Source organism: Rhineura floridana, chromosome 1 (assembly GCF_030035675.1).
Source record: "Rhineura floridana isolate rRhiFlo1 chromosome 1, rRhiFlo1.hap2, whole genome shotgun sequence".
NCBI lineage: Eukaryota > Metazoa > Chordata > Lepidosauria > Squamata > Rhineuridae > Rhineura > Rhineura floridana.
In genome coordinates, this window is record NC_084480.1 from 118,664,011 (window position 1) to 118,687,737 (window position 23,727).

Here is a 23,727-nt window from a genome sequence, read left to right on the forward strand (position 1 = left end):
CAAAGTCAAAGAACTCACCATGCAACGTATTAGGGACATAGAACTTCAGTTTAATATGAGTCAGTTGTCAGCATTTCCCTATATTAGGCCCAGCGCAAAGGTGCCCACACTTGCGACTTACCTAACTACTTTGAGTCTTCCCAAGTACAGTAAGGCATTTTCCTGGGCCAGATTTAACGCTCTTCCCTTGGCTGTACTTGATGGGAGGTATAAGAAAGTGCCCTATGCAGACAGGCACTGTATCTGTGACTCTGGAGCAGTGGAGCACGTTATGTTACGTTGTCACTTTTATTCTGATCTTCGCACTCTGTTCATCTATCCCTGACTTCTTAAAAGGATCAGAACTTTCGAAGAAAATGAAGTCCATGTTTTACTTGAAGATTGAGATCCATTCATCACAGATATGGTTGCGAAATTCTGTGTTGTGGCCATGGCTCGCAGAAAGAGCTTGGTCCAATCATCTTAAATTTTATTTCAATTATTTTATTACCTGGTATTAGGCTTGGGTAAAATGTATTTTATATGTCTGTACTTATATGTGTCAAAATTGCTGGTCTTGGACTGAATTAAATAAATTCATTCATTCATTCAATATGCTGATAGCATGCAGCTCTATTTCTTTTTTTTTCATCTAATACCAAGGAACCTTTGGAAGTTTTGGAACTGGAGGCACTTATGTGTTGGGCTAACAAATTGAAGCTCAATTCAGACAAGACAAATGTGCTCTGGATCAGGAGACAGACAGACTGGGGAACAGGAATTCAACCTGTTTTGGACAAGGCTGTGTTTCCCTTGAAAAATCAGCTTTGCAGCTTAGTAGTGCTCCTGGATGCAGCTTTACATCTGGTTGACCAAGAGGCAGTTAGGACCAGGCGTTTCTTTGCTCAGTTTAGGCTGGTACACCAGCTGCACCCATCAGCCCTGGTAACACATGCCTTAGGTGCAATAAGATTGGATTACTGCAATGCATTTGACGTGGGACTATCCTGGAAGCAGCAGTTTGTCCAGAATGCAGCAGCAAGAGTATTAGTGGCCACACACCCAAAGGGGCCATGTTACACCTAGCCTGCAATATCTGTTGGCTGCCAATATGCTTCTGGACACAATTCAAAATGCTGGTGATTACTTTTAAAGACCTAAATGTCTTGGGGCCAGGATACCTGAAATATAGCCTCTTACCAAACCATCCTGAGCACTTCCTAAGATCAGAGGCCCTTGTCTGTGTTGCAGCCAAGGTGGAAGCATGGTTGATGATGACGACAAGAGACAGGGCCTTTTTGGTGGCTGCACCAATATTATGGAACACCTTGTCCTCTCCATGACTGTATTTCTCTAGCAGCTAAAAACAATTCTATGCCAGCAGACTTTGCAAGCTATCTCTGCTGTTGTTGCTTTTAAATGGATTTTAATGTTGTTGTTTTATATGTCACATATATTTGTGATGTATTTTTATTGTTATAGCGCTCTATTTTAATATATTTTATTTTATTGTGATTTGAAACTGTTTTAAGGCACTCTGGGAACTAGAACAGAGGGATATAAATGTTTATATAAATAAACAATACAGACAGGATACAGGATTCAGTGCAGGATACACAAGCTGTTTACAGTATTTAGAGGAATTAACTGCATGAAATATCTGCCTCCACAGATATACCTTATGGAGGGCATCAGGTGAGTTCAAAACTAAAAATCTAAAATACAAGGATAAATGTGTAGTACTTCCTATTGTCTTTTACAATCTATATTTCAATTGGAAGAGGACCCATCTGGTAGGAGGTGCAGAGTTTCTTCGGAATCTGTACCGTGATGAAAAAAGTGAGCCTTGAAACTGAAACTCAGGTGGTCCAATTCTAAGGAGCCACAAAAGTTACAAAGAAAGTTGATGTCATCCAAAACTAATATAGTCTATAAAAGGTGCACAAAATTTTAACCACAACAAGGTAGCGCTATTTCACACATAATTTGGGGAGGAGCTCCACTTTCATTGTAATGGGGCACATAAGAACTTGGGAAGGAAAGTGTACAAATCAAGAACATTTCTGTCAATGGGCTGGATCAAACACCTGCAAAAGTGGCAGGGAGTGGGTGCAGGTTAAAGGAGATAAGGAGCAACTAAGCCGGAATGCTTTAAGCCAGGGGTGGGAAACTTCAAGCCCACAGGCCAGTCTTGGCCTGCCAGGGACCAAGTTTAGCAGCGCCTTGTGCCTGATGTCACTGTGATATCAGGTAACTGACAGGTAGATACCTCCACCCACCTGTCAAATTGGGCTATGAGGCCAATCCTGATAAGGATCTGGCCTGTGGTGCTAAAAAGGTTCCCCACCCCTGTCTTAAGCCTTCCCCTCACCCATTTCCCCATGTAACCCCCTCACTCCAGCTGTTTTTTGGCCGAGGCAAATATATTTGCCATGTTATCAGGGTTGGAGGAAATAAGGTTTCAAAGTGGTGGAAAGGGGAGAAATTAAGCACGCATATACATCTCGCCCACCTGCTGCTTTGGTGCTGTTCAACAGCACTCCAAGTTGCCAGGTCTGAGTATGCCAGTGAACATCTGAGTTTGGCATTATTAAGTATCCATTGCAGTGAATTCAAATGGTTATTTCCCACTTTAAAAATCTATGAAACCAGCAATCCATGAGCCGAGGCAAAAGTAAATAGATGGGAGGAAATAGCACTTTGAGGTTACCACCAATGCTGCAATTAGATGGCCTCAGACAAAAAGAGAGGAACTTCTGTGAAACCCTACCAAATGACACAAGGCATTTCTGCACTCCTGATTACACTTGATGTGTTTTAATCTGTAGCAGCCATCAACACAATTTCCCCCCCAATTCTTTGTTTTCACCTGCCTTCAGAACATGACAGGTGTAAGAGATGGCTCCCCATGAAAAAGCATATCTTTTGCAAAATATAAAATTATTACTTTTGAAATTTCACAGAACCAGACTGTAGTGTTTGAAGAATTAAGAGATGGCAATTCTAGTTCAGCACTAATGGAGACATTCCCCCTCAAATCATGTCTGCGCAGGCAGCTCTTCTTGATGATTGAATTCACATTGGGAAGAAATGAAAGCATTGGTGTGCCAAACAAAACTATGCTTTCCTCACTGTAGATATCTTTTATTAGTTACTCTGCAGTGTGTTTTGTTCTTTACACTGCCTGGTGCAGAGTCATCTAAAAGCCAAAGCAGGTGACCAAGCTATTCCAGAATAGCTTGGTTGAATATATTAACCTGCCATGTGGTAAGCAGAATTTAACCAAACACCACACACCAATGTGTTGTAAAAATTAATCTAGAACCCTAAAATTATAATCTAGAACCATAAAAATATTGTATTAGCCCCCACCTTTCCTCAAAACACTAGTGACTTTCTTCAAAACACTAGCCTTTTCTTTTTCTATTTTAAGCATATGAGAAGCAAAGAAACAATGATCAGGTAGAAATATATAGTAGATTACGCCCACCTTATTCATTTCATGTGAAAGGTTAAACGGTTCTCCACAAAAGCAAGTGAGTAAAACTCACACATGTATATTCTTCCATGTTATGGAAGAGGCTCATGAATAAGACCGTTGTGGCAAAATGTACCTATAGATCAGCATCCCATTGTTCAAGAAGTCAAGTGAAACCAAAGAGGTGTTACATAAGAAAGGAATCAAAGCGGTAGACTACTTTATCAGACAAATCTGTCATTGACATCTAATCAACATAAATAGAACTGTTAGCAGTCTGACATAAACGAACAAAATTAGACTTTGTTTCCAATATAAGGCTGTTTAGAGAAAACTGGGACAATATGAATCTAATGTTAATGTATTTGTTACAGTCTAGTTACATGAATTATGCATTATACTTCTTGGGACAGGGCATGAGGAGTTCCAATGGTTTTTCAGGCCTGCTCACACAATGGATTTTGTCTCCTTGTGAAATGTCCCAAAGATGTGTTAACACAGAAAAAATCTCCTATGAGCCAGGATCTTCATATGGGAACTAGCACTTAGGAATCGTATCTGTATCTCTGGGGAACCCAGTTCACAGAATCCTCTAGCAAATGCATTGGCAGAGAAAGAGAGCATTGTATGGGAACAAAATTGACCATATAAGATCTTTTCTAGTTGGTTGTATCTGGGTAATACTATTTTGTAACCTTTTCTAGGTCAGTGTTCCGGTCCATACCCAACCCTTCTCCATCCCACAAGATATATCCTTTATGCATCCTCAAATTAGTTTAACCCTCCTTGTTTTGGATAAAAAGAATCACTGAATTATCTGCAGTCAGAACACATTACAGTACAATCCTAACCATGTCTACTCAGAAGTAAGTTCTATTTAATTCAATGGGGCTTTGTTGTTGTTATGTGCCTTCAAGTTGATCACAACTTATGGTGACCCTATGAATCAGCGACCTCCAATAGCATCTGTCGTGAACCACCCTGTTCAGATCTTGTAAGTTCAGGTCTGTAGCTTCCTTTATGGAATCAATCCATCTCTTGTTTGGCCTTCCTCTTTTTCTGCTGCTTTGTTTTCCCCAGCATTATTGTCTTTTCTGGTGAATCAGGTCTTCTTATTATGTGTCGAAAGTATGATAACCTCAGTTTCATCATTTTAGCTTCTAATGATAGTCCTGTATTTGTCCTAACACCCAATTATTTGTCTTTTTCGCAGTCCATGGTATGCACAAAGCTCTCCTCCAACACCACATTTCAAATGTTGATTTTGTTCTTACCCACTTTTTTCACTGTCCAACTTTCACATCCATACATAAAGATTGGGAATACCATGGTCTGAATGGTCTTGATTTTAGTGTGCAGTGATCCATCTTTGCATTTGAGGACCTTTTCTAGTTCTCTCACAATTGCCCTCCCCAGTCCTAGCCTTCTTCTGATTTCTTGACAATGGTCTCCATTTTGGTTAATGACTGTGTCGAGGTATTGATAATCCTTGACAAGTTCAATGTCCTCATTGTTGACTTTAAAGTTACATAAATCTTATGTTGTCATTACTTTAGTCTCTTTGACGTTCAGCTGTAGTCCTGCTTTTGTGCTTTCCTCTGTAACTTTCATCAGCATTTGTTTCATATCATTACTGGTTTCTGCTAGTAATATGGTATCATCTGCATATCTTAAATTATTGATATTTGTCCCTCCAATTTTCACACCTCCTTCATCTTGGTCCAATCCTGCTTTCCGTATGATATGTTCTGCGTATAGATTAAATAAACAGGGTGATAAAATACACCCCTGTCTCACACCCTGGACCATGCTAGAAGACACAGCAATCAAGCAGGTAAGCGTTCTAGCAATTCAGAGTTTTTTCTTACTTTTTAGAAAGTAAATGGCTAATACCAGTGTTGTGAGCTGGAACAATAATCAGCTGATAACTGTTGTGAAGAGTGAGAGTTTATTTACACAATTTTTTCCCACTGAAAGGAAAGCAGCCTCGTGGCAGAAATATATAAACAAGCCTTTCGTGAACGTGTCACCAGGAGCCTGGCTGCACCACTGGCTAAAAATACAGCATGTTTGGGGTTTTTTGGTGGCCCAGCAAGGTACAGAGCACATTGCAAAGCACTGGAGGGAACCTGAAGCAAGGTTCTCAGCAGCCACCCTCTGGCAAGTTACTTCCTACACATCTACTGTTTGCCTGCTCAAGAGAGCGCTAGGCTTCAAGGCTGCAGAATGTCCAGTCAGCTGACCCTAAGGGTCAATCTCAATCTCTAGGTCCTAAAATAACCCTAGCCTCAAAACTTGATCTGTTGTCTCAGCAATTCGCTTCCAGTATGAAGACATTGTTCCTTTCCCCCTGACTGCTGCCTTTGATTTTGATTGCTGCGTGATTTGTATCATATATCTGCTCTGGCTGACTAACCACCTGCTTCCCTGAGCCCCTGAACATGACCATCTAGACATGGACCACTGCTGAGGCCTGATATACATATGCTGCATATAACATACTGATCCATACTGATCTTTGTCATGAGATGACTGGTTGAAAGGCAGTATTTCTATCTATTGTTATTAATGTGATTGCATCTGATATTATTGTATTTTATCTTTTTTAATGTACGTCGCCTAGAGTGGCTAATTGCCAGATAGGCGACAAACAAATTAAATATTATTATTATTATTATTACTGGAGTGAGGGGAGGAGGAAGTGAGGGGATTCCTAAATCTAACCAATTTAAATGTACTACATCTGATTTTAATGTGTGGTGTAGTGGTTAAGGTGCTGGACTATGACCTGGGAGACCAGGGTTCGAATCCCCACACAGCCATGAAGCTCACTAGGTGACCTTGGGCCAGTCACTGGCTCTCAGCCTCAGAGGAAGGCAATGGTAAACCATCTCTGAATACTGCTTACCATGAAAACCCTATTCATAGGGTCGCCATAAGTCGGGATTGACTTGAAGGCAGTCCATAGTCATAGTCAGCTCCATGAAAATTAGGGATGGGGTTCGCTATCTGATTCTGTTCCATTTTTCAATTTCTCAAGTGGGCTGCAAGTTCCTATTTGCTATAAATTGTGTTCTGCTAGTTATCACAATTCCTGGAAGTACAGGGTCCCTTTGTGAATCATGCCATGCCTCCTACTGCCATCCCTTCAAAGGTTATACCACTGACACTATTGGAGCCTGCATAATTGACTTGGAAATCTACAGCAATAAAGAAAAAAAAACCCATGGAAGCTTCACCCTCTCATTTCAGTCCTCATGATCCCTTCCCATTTGATTCACCAGCCACATAGATTAACCAACCTCCTTGCACACTCCCTTAGCCACAAAATTACCAATTGGCCTACCACAATCATCTTTCCCCTCCCCCCATAACAGCACTCACCAGCCAAGTACTGTGGCGTGCAAGTACATCACAACCTGCATTTTTGTAATTTCATATAGACAGCAAATAGGAGTTTTGTCAAGTCTCTGACAAACCACCCTGCATGGCTTATCTGGTCACAGACTTCATAGGCCTGCCTATCTTTGTCAGATGAGACTACTACACGTAACTTTTATTTTTCTTTCTTTGGAGACACTCTTTCTCAGTATAATAATAATAATAATAATAATAATAATAATAATAATAATAATAATAATAATAATAATAATATATCAAAGAAAGCAGTTAAGCAAGTCTAGGAAGATAGATGGGAAGACATGAAACTGCCTTATACTGAATCCATCTTGCTCACTGTTGTCTACACTGACACTGTAGCAATCCAGGCAGCAGCAATCCAGGGTTTCAGGCAAGAGTCTCTTCCAGCTCTACCTGGAGATGCCAGGAATTCAACCTGGGATCTTCTGCATGGAAAACAGATGCTCTGCCAGACTGCCACTGACCTACGGCCCTTCCCCATTTAAAGCCTATTTTCATTAAGGAATTTTTTAAAAAGCATACTATGGTTTTAGAAGCTCATTTGTTGAAAGATCCTTCCATGCCTTCTCCACTCCAAGGTTATGTACCTAGAATAACAAAATGACCTTAACTCACATGAATCATTTAACTATCATTCTTCTTATCTCTAATCTTCTCATACAATCCAGCCAAAGAAATTAACAACCTATTTTATCAAGATAAATCTGCTATAGTATCATGCAACCCAACCATTTGCATTTTACTCATAAGCAAGCCCCACTGCGATTAATGAAGCTTACTCCTAAGTAAACCAAGTTAGATTTAACATGTTGGAGTTGCTGCCTTCCTAGCTGAGAAAATTGCTTCCTTGTTTGCTCCTCCCACAGCAGCAGCATTCATTCCCCACAGGGAGCAGATTAAGGCTGCAGTCCAATACATGTCTACTCAGAAGTAAGCTCCATTGGATTCAATGGAATTTCCCACAGGTAAATGTGTATTGGATTGCAGCCTAAGTGTGTGTGTGTGTGTGTAAGACAGACAGACAGACAGACAGAGAATGAATTTTGTCTGGGCAGAGCTTGACAGAGAAGGGAAGGCATTGCTTTGAATAATCTGTTGCTCATATAACAAATTGAGGCAAAAAGCTCCCATTTTCCTTCTGCTTTTGCAAATTATAATGCTTTGCATCAGGAATACTTTCAGATGCGTGGGGGGAAGGGAATTGGAGGGGGAGAAGGCGGGAAGATCTCACAGACTTCTAAAGCTTTTTTTAAGAGAGAGAGAAAGGGCACAATTCTTCATCCCTTTCGAATGCATCACAACTAATATGCCCCTCCTCTTCTGAAACCTGAACTGATCTATCACTTCTAGGAGGGGATAAAAAAAACCCAAAGCAAGCACAACATCCAATTCCTTTCCAGTCTGGGTGATCTGAAGTCAAAATAGTCATTCCTGGGGTTGCAACTGCCTTCCACCCTCCCCCTACCTATGTAAACTCCTTCTCTCAGCCTCCATCATCCTCGCCACCATTCTCCCCTGTAAACGTCTGTCAAATGCAGAATCCCTTCATGCCACCTCCCTCACATACACACTCACACTGCACTTCTACAGATCTGCCACCCCACTACCATGGAGAAGGAGGAGGCAGGAGCCACCCTGGGCACATCCATACAGCAGAGGCCACAGCAATATCCTCCCCAGAAGTGCCAGCCCAGGGAGGAGGAGGAGGAAGAGCCACATTGAACAAGAGACAGGCTGTAGGCTGGGGTGGGCAAATATCTGCTTAATTCTGGATACCCCCCTGGAATTAAGCAGATTTTCTGCCGGCTTCTGCAGGCAGCCTGTCTCATGCCCCACGGTGTTGCACCTCCTCTTCCTTTCCCTCATCCACCTGCTTGGAGAAGCTTTGCAGAAGCCTCTGCTGTATAGTTTGACTGGGGAGTCCAATCAAGTAGTATATAAATGTTGTGAAATAAATAAAACAAATGTCAATCGGACTAACTTCCAAGTAAAGATGCATAGCATAACATTATTAAAGTTTTGTTGTTACTGTTGTTAACAATGTGATATAGAGCAAAATAATTTTCATTTAGGATTGTGTTTTAGTTTATTTTGGTTGTTGTATTGTATTACTCTGAACTGACATATAGAAAGATGGGATATAAATTTTGAAATAGAAATCAATCAATAAAATTGTATTTAGTTAAAGATATCTAAGCTGATGCTCCCACAGGATGTTGTTGTTTTCCTTCGTTGGGATATAGAACAAAGATCAGAGTGTATATCAAAATTAATTATCAACCCACATTGGAGATGATACCCAAGTTCTACAAGGCAAGTAAATCATTTGATCTGTATATGTAGCCATTGTTCTCAATCAAGCACATTACATTTTCCCAGAGCTTGGAAGATTACTTTTAAAAAGTAATAAATTACAGTTACAGTTACATGCCCCCAAAAAGTAGTAATTACCGTTACAATTACAATTGCTCTAAAAGTAAATGATTACTTTACTTTTCCTCCAAAGTAATCACTACAATTACATTTCAGTTACTTTAAAATAAAAACGCCTACAAGGTGCTGGCCATGGCTCCTGCACATCTAAGTAGCTTAAAACAACATTAAATATAAACACACACATACAGGTAGTAGAATAATTATTTTTATTCATAAGATAGCAATGGTGATATCTCTGCTGGTAAGGGTGGTGGGGAGGGAGACAGAGGCCACTACTCAGATCTTTGCACGTCATACCAAGTGCAACCCCACCCTCCACTCAGCCAGCAAGCATAATCTCTCTCACGTAACCACCTCGCGGACCCTGCCCCACCACCAACTAAGGGTCACTCACTCAAGCAAACATTTTCCCCTGAGATGCAAAACAGTTAAAATACTGCAAATGCAGCACAGTAGCCAGAGACGGTGATGGAGGCCACTTTCTGTGCCAAGGGCAAACACAGTATTCTCTCTCTCTCTCTCTCTCTCATACACACACACACACACACACACACATTGTCATCTTTCACTTCCACAGTTCTTTATTCTCCATTCTGCTGCTGCCTCCTTCTCCTCCTTTATCCATGTTCTTGACCTCCGGCTCCTTTTTCCCTCCACTCCATTCTTCACTACCACTATCTGTTTTTTTAAATAATTGTTTTGTCCACTCCACCCCGTCTCACTCTCCACCTCCTCCATCGTCGCCTCCTACCCATCCACAGAGCATGAGGAAAGAGCGACGCTGCACAGAAGCCCAGTTTGAGGCACATGATTTCCATCCACAAATCAAAGGAGCAGAAGACTTCCCCTGCCCCCCCAAGTAATGCCCAAAAGTAATTCTGGAAACATTACAATTACTCCACAAAAGTAGTAAAATTACTCCTAGTTCTATTACAATCAAAATGTAAAGGAATTACCCACACGTTACTCAAAAAATAATGAATTACAAGTAATTCGTTACTTGTAGCTAGTTACTTCCAAGCTCTGCATTTTCCAAAATAAAGAAAATATTTTATTTTCTACACTTCTCTACAAAACCTGGGATTCAAAGGCCCGTGCATGGCAACCACATCTTTTTCAAACACCCCCACATAATTTCCACTGTAGCCCCTCTCACTTCCTGAAAAGCTATTCCTGAAGGGCGTGGAGCCTTCCAAAGTGGGATTTAAACATGGCATGAAGCACTCAAGGAGGAAAGGAAAATTAGCAACCTCTCCCCTGAGAGTGGAATCACTTTCTACTTGCACATGGGGTTGTTTGGATCTGACATAGTAGATTATTAGCTCAACAGTTAACAGTCTGGTTATAACATAGAACACAATAGAGAATGTGAAATATATTTTCTTTAGAATATACCATTGCTATAAGTCATCAGAAGAGTTTACTGTGACAACATTTATTTTGCTGTGTTATCTTACAATTTGTTTTAAAATCTTTCCAATAGAAGGTGGAGGCATTTTGGGTTTTTTTTGTCTTTTAGTCTGGAAGATGGGCTTGCCAATTATTTTTGCACTAGTGCACATAAACAAGAAAACACTGTATCTTAGGTGTGAGTTATATATTCCCGTACAAAATAATTGTATATTCTATGAAGACTGATTCTTTTTCTGGAGAAATATACAGCAACACAAGGGAAATCTTGCACTGGCAGCATAACTGAAGTGGCAAGATACAATATTAGAAAAACAGAGCTACTTTCATTACTGTGATGCTGTGTGTCAAAATGTCTCTCCTTAATGAACCTGTTTGCAATAAGATTCAGGGTGCAAAGAGGCTATTTAGAGAGTCTATTGTGTCTGTAGTGAGTCCTTCAAATATCTTCCCACCATTAGACATGCTGCATTGACCAATTCTGTCCTGATTGCTGTTGTTTTTAGTATCAAGGGACATTCTTGCCCAGACAGACCGATGGATCAGAAACTGCAGTTCATAAAATGTTTACACTGTACACATACCCACACAATGATACAAGCAACAAAGTCCCAGATCACACAGTGCATTGAATGTGGCAATGTCATCTGCAGGCTTATGACTTTCCAATATCAACGAAAGGATTTAAGTTAAACTTAGCCAGCACTGCCTGCCTGTCACTCTTCAACAAAAGCCTTATTCACTTTCCCCCCTCCCTTTCAGAGTTTAGCCAAGATAGTGGCTCACATGGGAACATTTCAGGCAAATGTTCTCTATGTCACAAGGCTTTAAAAAATCTGCTGAGGCCCTCCTCTTCATGGCTGACAGCAGTAAAGGACAATATGTGTCATGCCATCAAGGACCAAAGCTTTGCTGTGAATAAATAAAATAAAACATAATGTAAGGTTTATTCCTAAAAGAATGTGAATTGAGGTTCTTGCTGCTGACAGCAGTAAAAGAGTAATGAAGCTCCATCCACAAGAAACCCACTGATGACTGCATACAATCAAATATAACTGATCTAACCAGCACCCCACATTTAATACAAATCCCAGGATTTCAACAAAACTTAAATCGAGAGAAGTGGATTTATATCATAGCCCAGATCCTGACCTGATTCTTTTGCATCTGAAAGTCATAAAAAGTCTTAACATTTCATTCACATATAGCCAAACCTCTGAAAAATAACAATATTAAAACATTTCATTGGACCATAATGATACCAAGGCAAATAAAATAAAATAAAATAAAATAGTCAAATTCTGTATCTACAAAGAACCTCACACATGTAAGCACATGACTATTTGATGGAAGGAAGATAGAAGCCTTAGGCAACATGCTTTTATTTACCTATTTACAGCACAAACCTAGACATAGCTACCTAGAAGAAACTTCCATTGAGTCCAATGGAAACAAGTGTATATGGAGTTATAGCCCCAATGTGCAATCATCCCATTAAATCATCTGCAAAGAAGTCACATGATTGGGAATCCTCATGCTATGGGCCACTTTCTATGTAATATTTGGAACTCAAGCCCTGGTTCTTTGAAGTGATCCCATGGGTGCACACATATGGCAAAGTAACACAGGAATGGATTAACCATGTAACTGTTCTGAATATAAATCACTTGAACAGGGCAGAATCAGCTCCATGATCTTTTTAATACTGAAGATTGAACTCATATTCATAGGATAGCCTAATGTGTCACTTGCTATTATCTGTTACATGGTGTCTACATAGACATGCAGAGGTGAAGTTAAAAACAGAAATACATAACATGCTTGGCTTTGGTCAGTTTTTAAAAGCATTGTACAAGCTACAATACCTTTAATATATACTGTGTGATCGCAGATCATGCCAAAATCAAGAATTGCATGGCATGTATTAATGGCACACATGCTCATATATAACTCTAAAACCAGAAGGCAGGCTTAAAACCCATGAATCTGCAAATTATTGCTGAAAATTTTGCAGAACAAGGGCCTATCTTGAGAGTTCAGGATAGGTATTAACCAAATCAATATCAAACAATCCATGTATTCAACATTTTCATGGTTCAGAGCTAGAATAAAAAGACATGGAAACTTATACTGGGTATTTTCCTACACATAAACCACATTTTCTCCTCTGTCAGTGAGCATGTACATGTCTCCATGTAAAACACAAGCATACACCTGTTCCTCAGTCCTTTTTGCTCTTTCACACACATATGCACAACCTCCCATCACTAGCAGTCATCTCATTCTTTCCTGGAAGAGCTCCACAATATAAACGGTACACTGCTCCTAATTCCAGTAAGGCTTCCCTCAAGGCATGCGAGTCACAGCAGTGCAACTCCTCCCCTTGCAAAGATAATGGTAGAAACTCCAGGCCATGTGGGCAGAGCCCACACTGCAAAAAAACTGCAATAAAAGCTCTTCCCACATGACCCAGGTCTTCTGATGTTACTTGGAAGCACAGGACAGCAAGATTTTGATGTTACTTCACAGCCACATGCTGCAGCAGCTCCCAAACCATGAAGATGAGACGATGGCTTCCCTGTTCTGGTAATAAAGGAGACACTATTTTCTGAGCTACAAGAAATGTTAAAGTATTGAAGTACAAGGAACAGCATAATAAGAAATCCGTTTACAGCAAAAAAACCCTGTAAACTTCTCTACCTTAAGGGCTAAGTTAAGTGCTCTCAATCCTTTCCATTTTCTTGTTGAGTGATGGTTACTTCGATAACACTACACTATGCCTCTAAGACGAACCTATCACACTTTCAAGCTCACACAAAGCGTTTTACCAGGACATATTCACAAACCTTCACAAACCTTGCCACAAATAAAGCCATTTTTTTTAATCCCAGAAGAATTTCAAATTTAGCAAGTTAAAAATAATGATAATGACCATAGGTTTAGTTCCTTTTATGTACCACAAAGCATATTTGTAAGTGCTGGAAACATTTAGGGATCTGTCATGAATCAGAAGTGTTCCCTTTCAAAATTCCTTCCTCAGCCTCATGCCTTGTACCCAATCCCTAGTCAGCAGTTCACAAGCATAGCTGTTGCTATGAATTTGGAGTGTCAACATTCCAAAATGTCAACCATTCTCTCATTTGAGACATTTCAACAACAAAACCATTTAAATATGTCAAAACAGTTTTGTGAAGTGCTTCATCTAGGCTAAAACAGCATTTATAACGGAAAAGCAAAGTGGAAAAAAAAAAGAATTAAACCTAGTCTAATTACATTCTCATTACTAGTTTCTCGAAAACATGGTTTGTTTCATTGGTATTATGACTGAAACCTCAACAGTCCACAGATGTTTTGCCATTTCCACTTGAACAATAAAAATGTATGAGGATTCATACTCTTGGCAGGGTGGGATTCACAGACCAACTACTCAGATTTATACAGTGTACAAAATCTAATAGGCAGCCCCTGTCTTAAGAAATCACTTTAAAGGTTCCCTAAGGTTTCCAGCATAATTTTGTTTGACCTTTAATTAAAAAGACTACCACAACTAGGCCCTTGGGTTATCACTTAAGACAGGTTTTACTGTACATTTACAAATGCACACTTGCATACTTTGCAAGATAGTACATCTACACAAATTCCTGCACAAATGTACACACTCTTACACAGCAAAATGGGGAGATTCCATTAGCACAATCATCTCCAGCTGGCACTTCCTTATATACAAGCCATTGTACATTTTTTAATTAGGCACAAGTTAACTATAACTTGCATAATATTTTCACAATCAGTAAAATCCTTCACAACTAGGACATTAAGCGGTAAGATGGATGCAGTTCGCTTTACACATCCATTTGTAAATTTACCAATATATTTAATTAAAAATTCTAAAATTGAAATATATTATGAACCAGAATTATCTAGCATGATCATGACTGTTATTAGTTTTCCTGGCAGCATTTATTGTACGACAAATGAATGTCATTATTGCAAAAGAGATTTTGGCAAACCACCCCACAAGGTTTGGGTGGGGGGAAGCAATCTTTGCTCATTTACACTTTTTTATAATTATTTAGATTAAAACCCAAGTTTCTCCCATGCAAAACTGCTAAATAATGAGAATTTAAATTTTTCACTCAGCACCCAAAAATGACTTGCGGAAGGCTAGGGAAGTGGCTTCTACTCTGATTTAAAATTGGCATAAGGCTTCTATGGATCACATATGGATCTATGGATCCTTGCAGCCATTATTCACGTTCAGAGCAAGGGTAGCCTGTAAACTAGGGACTTAGCATTAGAGAAGATTTAGGCATCTAGATCATTCTATTGGAGTAGTGCATGGTGTGAACTGCACTGTGCCTGACAAATAGATGAGGAAGGAATTAAAAGAATTTAACAATACGATATAGAAATATCTTTGGATATGTACAGTTCAATGAAATGTGTATGGGAGAAGCTAAGAAAAGTAATGTCAACCAACAATAGAAAAATAAATACTGTAATGGCTTAATTACAGAACTAACAAATAAGTCAAAATAAATTGCAGCTAAGGGGGATGTTTTGTTTTCAGTTATGCTATATTTCCTGAACTTGGTTTCAAAATATCAGATTCAGATGTTGCATGTAACCATATGATTTGGAAGAGTAAATACAACATTCTGCACACTACACACCATAAATCTCATACTTAACTTACCATACAAATTGACTCCAAAACAAACATAATTTTCAAACCTCCTCTTTTCCCACAAAGTAGTCATACAACCAACCCAATCAAGCTCTCAAACTGTGAATTCTAGTATGGCATGCTATGTTATTCTAGCATCAAAATGAGAACACCTATATTTTATTTATTAACTTATCACTACATACTATCCATTTAATTATGTACCGCACACTGTGTTTCCTAAGTCCACAGAAGCATTGTTAAGCAGACCAATGGTTTTCAGCATATGAAGCCAAGATGTGCAAGTGGAAAGTTTTCAATTCAATTCTCACCTCAACCACAAATTTACTAGGTGGCCTTAGGCAAGCCACAGTCTCAGGGCCAAACTAGAAGGGATGTTAAAGTGTATCTTTGCATTTAACATAAAGATTTTTTTTAAAAGCAAATAGCATTAACTGGGGAGGGATGATAATTATTGGCATCACAGCAAGCGGAAAAGGAGAATTTAAATATGTGTACAGTAGTATGTAAATGTGTATCTCTACATATATACAAGACAGCTGGTATAGCACAGTGGGGAGGAGAGCCTGGCTGGGAGTCCAGAGTCTGTGAGTTCAAATCCCCTCTTGTGTCTCCTGGGTATAAAGGCCCGGCTAAAGATCACTCCCACAGTGAGTAGCTCAGGGGTTACATGCCCTGCTACCTGTGTAGCCGTGGGCAAGCTGCATAGTCCCAAGAAGCCCAGTTGCCCCCAGCTGGCAGTTGCAGACAAGGAAAAGGCTGGCTTGTGCAGCTGTGGCAAGCTGAGCAGGCCCTAGCCAGCTGGGCAGGACTAGCCTCAGAGGGAGGCAATGGTAAACCCCCTCTGAATACTGCTTACCATGAAAACCCTATTCATAGGGTAGCCATAAGTCGGGATCAACTTGAAGGCAGGCCATTTCCATTTCCATATATACAAAGATTAGTATATTACTGGCTGGACATTAAAGATGGTGTGCGTTTGTACGTACAGATTTGTCCATTTGTATTTACTTTGCTGTATGCAATGAAGAAGCATGTATGAGCTCATTTGCACCACTATGTTGAGGTTACATATTTCACTCATTAGAATCATCCATTTCCTTGAGAAATGCTGTTAACTCAGATATCAAGACCACTTGTCCAGTGGTTCACCAATCTGAAGGCAAAATCAAGAGTAGTGTGTACACCATGTGTCTACTTCTCTGTGTGTGCCTGCTTTCCTGTGAGCAAAGAGCTCATGCAAGCAAGCAAAGTTACACATCATAGAAAGAGGGCCTTATAGGCTATCTAATAAGTAGCAGTTGGTGAGAAGTAGCGGCAACAGAGCATTGTTGACAGTTCCCTTTTTTAATTTTTGAAAGAAGCTTTCCTGAGTAAAACCAAATATGTATAATTACAAACAACAAGAAGAAATTTTTCCAGGACCACTTCACCGGTTCCCGAGAGGGTGAGGGGCAGGAAGCTCACCATGCTGCGGTTGCAGCAACAGGAGTGTCAGATTTGCTCTGTTGACCACTACATCATCTAGTCCAAGCTCTGGCTCAGAGCTAGAGCATCTTCAAAAGACAACTGTCCAGCCTCTGCCTGAAGACCTCCAGTGAGGGAGAGCTCACCACCCTTCTACTTAATTGCTTCCATTGTCAAATCTCTCTTACTGTCTAGAATGTCCTCTTAATGTTCCTCAGGAACCAGAACTCAGTGTCAAATGCTGCTGAGCAAAGGTGACAATCAAGAGGCATCCTGACAGTAGTACCATGTAAATGTAACATGCTAAAAAATCCAGCATACTCCAGCTGCTTTGTACTGTTTCAACAATACAAAATAGTCATAAATCTGGTTTAATCGGCAAGTTAAGTGACATTTATGGATGCTATTCATTGCTGAATTGGCATATGGCAGCTGGTGTCTATGGGTGATGCTAGTCCTAGAAAAATATTTTGGAAATGGAACATGAAGCACAATTTAGTACTAGAAAAAAATATTTCTACATTGTAGGAGGGTTAATTTAAAACAGAAATATATAACTCAAGTATGTTGCACAATATTTTAAGATATTTCACTTCCAAAGTCCTGAAATATTTTTTTAAAATTAGCAGTTCTGAACATATGAAACAGCTTACTATTGGCCCATTAATTTTCTCAGTTCCGTAAGCAGCATTTGTGGCTGAGGGCAGAAATAATACACGGACACAGACAGCTGGGTTGAATAAAGGGTCACTTTATTAAAACTTCAAACAAACCCCTTTAAACTAAACCTGCAGAGGGGAAACAAAGGTGAGGAAGCTGACTATAAGCAAACAGATGAGCTACAGCTATAGGGTGACCAGCCCCTGCCAGGGCAAGGGCAAGCCATTCTGCTTACCCCTTACCCCCCACCACACCCTGAAGGTGAGCAGGGGGGCCTTCCCACCTCCCCCGGGGTCCTACAACTCTGGGCAGATGAGGTAGGTTGGCCCCAAAGGCAGCCCATGTCCTGCCCTGGGACCCTAAACCCCTGAACTGCAGGCCTCCAGAGATGCCAATCACCTCCAAAGGTGCTTAAAGGGGCCACCTAGTTGTCCTTACCTACTTCAGCAGTTCTGAAGATATGAAACAGCTTACAGTAGGGTCCCGCTTCTTGGTGCCCCGCTTTCCGGTGTTCCGTTAATACGGCGCCGGCAGGCGATCAGCTGGAGGGGGGCTGGAGCTCCCTGCACTCCAGCTGATCATGCCGGAGGAGGGGAAGATCAGCTGTAGCGTGCTATAGCTGATCTCCTCTTCTGGCACGATCAGACTCCCCCACTTGAGCTGATCGCACTGGACGAGGGGAAGATCAGCTGTAGTGTGCTACAGCTGATCTTCTCCTCAGGGGCGGTCAGACTCGCCCACTCCAGCTGGTAGCGCCGGAGGAGGGGGAGATCAGCTGTAGCTCGCTACAGCCGATCTTCTCTTCTGGCGCGATCAGACTTCCACTCGAGCTGATCGCGCCAGAGGAGGGGAAGATCTGATCTTCTCCTCCTCTGGTGCGATCAGCAGGTTCGGTTCCAGACCCCCATGCTACAGCTGATCCGCTATTTGGTGGTTTTCGCTTTCCGGTGGGGATCTGGAACCTAACCTGCCATAAGAGTGGGGCCCTACTGCACTATTGGCCCATTAATTTTCTCAGTTCTGTAAGCAGCACTTCTTCTTTAGGAGATAAAGACTTTAGGGCTGGACTTATACAGACATTCATTACCTGGATTATAAAAAGCACCTTTCTGTCCAGGTCTATTAGGCAGGTACACCCTCTTTGCCTTTTATGTTTGCCTACAGTGATTCTCCATAATAGTTAGCAGGCTTGTCTCTTATGGGTGAAAGGATCTCACCGTCTCTCCTTTGACACACACCATGACAAGGCTGTACAACTCTGTGAAAACTTCATGCAAAGTTTTGAAGCTGAAACATCTAGAGTTGTTGAGCCTTCTTCAAAAGCTTCTGTATATGGTGAATTTATGGAGTGCTTTGGAGAGTAAAGAAGGATTTGCACCTGAACCAGTGAAGAAAACCATCAAGGGATTACAGTAAGACCATGTCTGAGACAAGGGATCCTGCAAGACTAGAACAAGAAGTGCCTAAATGAAGGCTTCCCACCTACCCAAAAGCAGAGTAATCTTTAGGTATCACAGACATCAAGAGAAAGAGACATTTAAGAAGTTTTAACACACCTGATCTCAAACCACATTCTCTCTCTCTCAAAGATTTAGGGAGGTTTGATAGGTTCCTTGAGGAACTAAAGGAAGAACCAACTTCAATGATGACTTTAGAAACTCTTGCAACATGCATCTTTGTGCCCTGAACACAGCCCTTTTAAAATTGCAGGTGTGGCTGCAAGACATGAAGCGTAAATGAAGGAAGGACCACTTTTAAGTCATATAAAGCTGAATAGGCTTCTGGATGGTGTGCTAAGAAAAATAAAATGCAAAAGCCATTTTCAGCAGCTCTAAAAGGTAGAGGAAATTGAATATATTCTTCCCAAATTAACAATTTCTACACTATTTGATATCAGTGTTAATGATTGTACACTACAGTGTACATTTCTTAAACGGCAAAATAGCATATATCATTTAAAAAAAAGAAATGCATGAATAAAGTTTCAAAATATTTACACACACTGACAAACTCCAGAAACTGCATGATGTGCGCCCAAAGGTTGGTCAGCATTACCAAGTGAAAACTGTTTTACTGAATTGTATCACTTCAGGCTGTTAAGTATGAAGTTTTCGTTTCTGAATGCTTCCTTATGGCAGAAATACATCCCTCTGCATATAGAAATCAAGTGCTTCAAGAAATCTAGACAAAGCTCTCCTTTGCAGCATGCCAGCTTTTTCTGTGAAGGAAATCTTTTCATGAGACAGCATTCAAAACTCACAACCACTCCTCTTCCCACCTCACAGACTGGAGTGTTACAGATCAGGAAAACCTTTACTATTTGATTCTGTTAGTTGTATAAATTGGCCTTGAAACAACTGTAGAAAAAGAGTATAGTGACATTATGTATTCCTGTGAGTGTTTCTCGCCTGTTCTTTGTCAGGAAAGTTGCCAATCCTTAGAGAGGAGGGAATTCCGTTACTTTTAATAGCTGTGTGGCAGGGAATAGTGCAGCAGCTGGAGCGGCTCTCATTCCTATCATACAGTCACGGAGCCCTGTTTAAGGTAAAGACCCATCTCCTAAGTGGTCCCTTACCACACAATTCCTAACAGAAAAGTGAAATACAACTTCTTGTCTAGGCTTACAGACATGAAGTAAAGGTGGAGAATATATCTAGAAATACAAGGGAAAATGTGTTCTTCTATATCAATATCATGTGTTTTGGATGAGGAGGAAAGTGATAAACAAGAATCTAATTGCTAATAAAAATAACAACCATAACAACAATAACAATATCACACCACACAAAACCAGTCATTTAAGGCTACATATTGAGCAATGTAAATCTAGCTAGCTGAAATTTGTTTTGTGGATTTGGAATCATCTCCCAGTATATTTTCACTCTCTTTTGTGAATATAAAAGTCATTCCATGGTAGAGAAAATATAGCTTCTATGGTCTACAGTGTAGGCCTGACATCTCATTGGATTTTTCATTAATCTCTTTTCCTGCATGGTACTTTGAAGGCTATTTAAGCTGGGTTTTCCAGTTTGCTCCATGTTATGTACATTTATGTTGCCTGGCAAGCTCTAATAACATAACAGGAAGATATTTCTTAAACAGACTCTTCAATCTACTTCTAGCCAACTTCTTCCCTAATTTGGCAGACTCTGTTGCTCAATAATATTTGGTAGGGAGGAGCTGTTCAATACAAGCTCTAATTTCTCTTTAAAGAGAAGAAATACATTCTTTGCATCCCATAGCAGTTGGAAGGTACTAAAACAAATGCAGCCACACTGTCAAGGCAGACTAAGAGTTATAAAAAGTCATATAGTTGTTATAAAAAAGCATAACCAAATTCATCATCATAGTGCATATAAACCAGGGGTGGCTAAACCCCACTTCAGGGGCCTGAACTGGTGTATGTCCTGTGTGTGTGCACGCGCAAAAGAGAGTGTGGGGTGGATGCACCCACTTTTGACCACACCTGCCGCTAACATACCTTAGAGGGTTGGCCTAGAATGGCTACAGCCCTTGGGCCAAAAAATATTAGCCACTCTGATTATAAACATCCACATCATTAATACTGTATGTTTCACCTTCTTAGGAAGGATAAAAAGAATGGTTAGAAATGCAAACAGGAAAAAACATATCCTTTTAATTATTATTATTATTTTCCAAACTTTCCTTGAAAAAGCCAACTCTGTTGTGATAGTAATTAATTAATTAATTAATTAATGACAACTCTAATAACACTCTGTTTTCCTATTATAGTTTTAAGGCTATACCTCAGAACTTTCTATAACAAAACATTCTCACCATAATTGGTACAGACTTGTAGAGACAGTGCAGCAACCTTCAAAGAAAGTCTAACGCGAAAGGCTTACCCACTTGCTAAGGGTATCACTGCAAGATCAGAGCACAGTTCATGTCCTATTCCATTCAAATAGATTAGGCCAAACCACCTTGCACTTCCCCTTTTAAGCTACTTTAAACTATTCCAGACAGTGGAAGCACCTTCCCTATGGGGAAAAGGCTACATTGTTTGGGCTTTTTAGTTTACACACACATTGGGGTGGAAGGGTGATGTGATTAAGGCTGAAATCCAATACATGTCTACTCAGAAGTAAGCTCCATTGAGTTTGATGGGACTTACTTTCGGGTAAGTGTATACTGGACTGCAACCTAAGGGTTGTAAAATTATGCATGGTATGTTGCAAGTGGATACAGAGAGGCTTTTCTCCGTTTCTCATCATACTGCACATGCAAATTCACTGGGGAAGGAAAAAAACAGCTAATATTTATTATTTGTTGTTATTATGTGCCTCCAAGTCGACTACGACTTATGGCGACCCTATGAATCATACACAGAAAAAAATAGTCACACAGAAATTCTGAGAATTGCATATGACAGATCTTACCCCAACAGCCTGTCTATCCTATCTAGTAATGTCACAGGAGTTTGTAATTCCTTGGTTCAGAATACTAACTTCAGCAACACATAACGATCACTTTCAAGACAAAGGCATACATTATGGCCACTGAATTAATCTCTAGATCAGATTTTCATCTGAGCTTGAGATTGCCTTCCACTCCCATTGATCTACCAATAGCAGGAGCTCAGAGAAAAATTACATTTCCCAGTGCTCCAGGTACCTGTTACATGTGACAGCAGCATTCCAAATGCTAGGACACTTGGGGAGGGAGAAAGGCTTCCATCCCAAATGCTGAGGATGAGAAAGAAAGAAAGAAAGAAAGAAAGAAAGAAAGAAAGAAAGAAAGAAAGAAAGAAAGAAAGAAAGAAAGAAAGAAAAAGAAAGAAAGAAAGAAAGAAAGAAAGAAAGAACAAGGACAGCTGCAGGAGCAGCAGCAGGTAAGCCAGTTGGGGAGCTCACAAATTTAGATCTCTCAGGGGATTCCCCACTACCACCACAAGTGTTTGATACCTTTGTTCAAAATTTCCACTCCCAATCCAAACTGTATCTACAGTCATTTGTCCATGGCTATACTTTTCTATCTACACCCCATTCACTTGAGAGCTATTGACAATATTTACCATTAATTTTCCATCTTTAGGAAGAACCAATGTATTTAAACACTTGCATTCTGGGCATCCTCAAAGGAGCTGAAGCAGCATACATGGAATTATTGTCTATTTTATGTAAAGAACAACCCAGTCATATACATTTGGCTGAGAGGCAGTGGCAAACCCAAGGCTACCCTTTAAGGCTGATGGCTAAGTGTCTACTGGAATCCAGATCTACATCCAATACTCACTCTACCAACCCACGTTATGGATAATCTTAGTCTAATTCTCGAAAAAGTCTTCTCACAGCAGGATAAAATTAAATTGGTCTTTGTTAAATGTCAACTTAAGGTGCCAAATAATGGATACCACTCATTTGACAAGCTAGCTTCTACATTACAATGTAAACAAAAGAGATAAAGCAGAGTCACCAAAGCTACACTACTAGTATCATCTGCGTCTTGGGAATAAATGGAAGAGGATGTGGGGTGCAACACAATTTTAATCTGGTAAGATTCTGATGCACTATAGCTTAGTGCAGACATTTAATCCTAAAGCAACATCCCCTGTGTGTCATGTATGAGCCAGGGATCTCCTACATACAGAATCATACACTGTATAAATCATATCCGACTGCTGCTGACCAGCAACACAGCCTTTTCAGTAGTAGGTCCCCACTTATGGAATGCCCTCCCTGATTAGGTGTATCTGCTGCCCTCATAATTAATGTTTAGGCAGAATTTTAAAAAAAACCTTTTTCACCCAGGCATTTGGGGGCTGAAGTTATTGTTTCCAGCAACTTTGAAATATTAGTTGTGAGGATATTTGGTTTGCATCTAATACTGTTTTTCTTGTTTTGTTGTTTGCTGCCTGCTCCTTTGGGAGGAAGGGCAGGATAAAAATCTAAACAACATAATGCGTACATACATACATTTGTTGTGAAATGTACCTCCTTCACACATAGTATCAGTCACATGATGCCAGTCATGCATACTTGCAAGATACAGGTCCAGATTCCATCATGCAGAGGATGTGACCAGAGGGCAAACATTCTGAAAAGAGTTTATATGTTCATGAATAAACAAGGTAATAAAGTTGGTGATCATGAAGTATTCCCACCAACTTCACTGATGAACAAGTGAAGGCCAATCCACAAGCCCACTCTGAGGACTTAACAATATGACC

At 40.2% G+C, this 23,727-nt stretch overlaps 1 protein-coding gene across 7 annotated transcripts in view; it reads right to left on the reverse strand.

The window, feature by feature from the left end:
- BNC2 (basonuclin zinc finger protein 2) overlaps positions 1-23,727 on the reverse strand; it is a 626,204-nt gene that overhangs the window by 474,126 nt on the left and 128,351 nt on the right. Inside the window, exon 2 of one of the 7 annotated variants that reach the window (XM_061630529.1) lies at positions 23,474-23,594. The exons of the other annotated variants lie outside the window; for them this stretch is intronic. The gene's annotated coding sequence lies outside the window, so the exon portion shown is untranslated. The remainder of the gene's footprint in view (positions 1-23,473; positions 23,595-23,727) is intronic. 7 annotated transcript variants of the gene reach the window in all.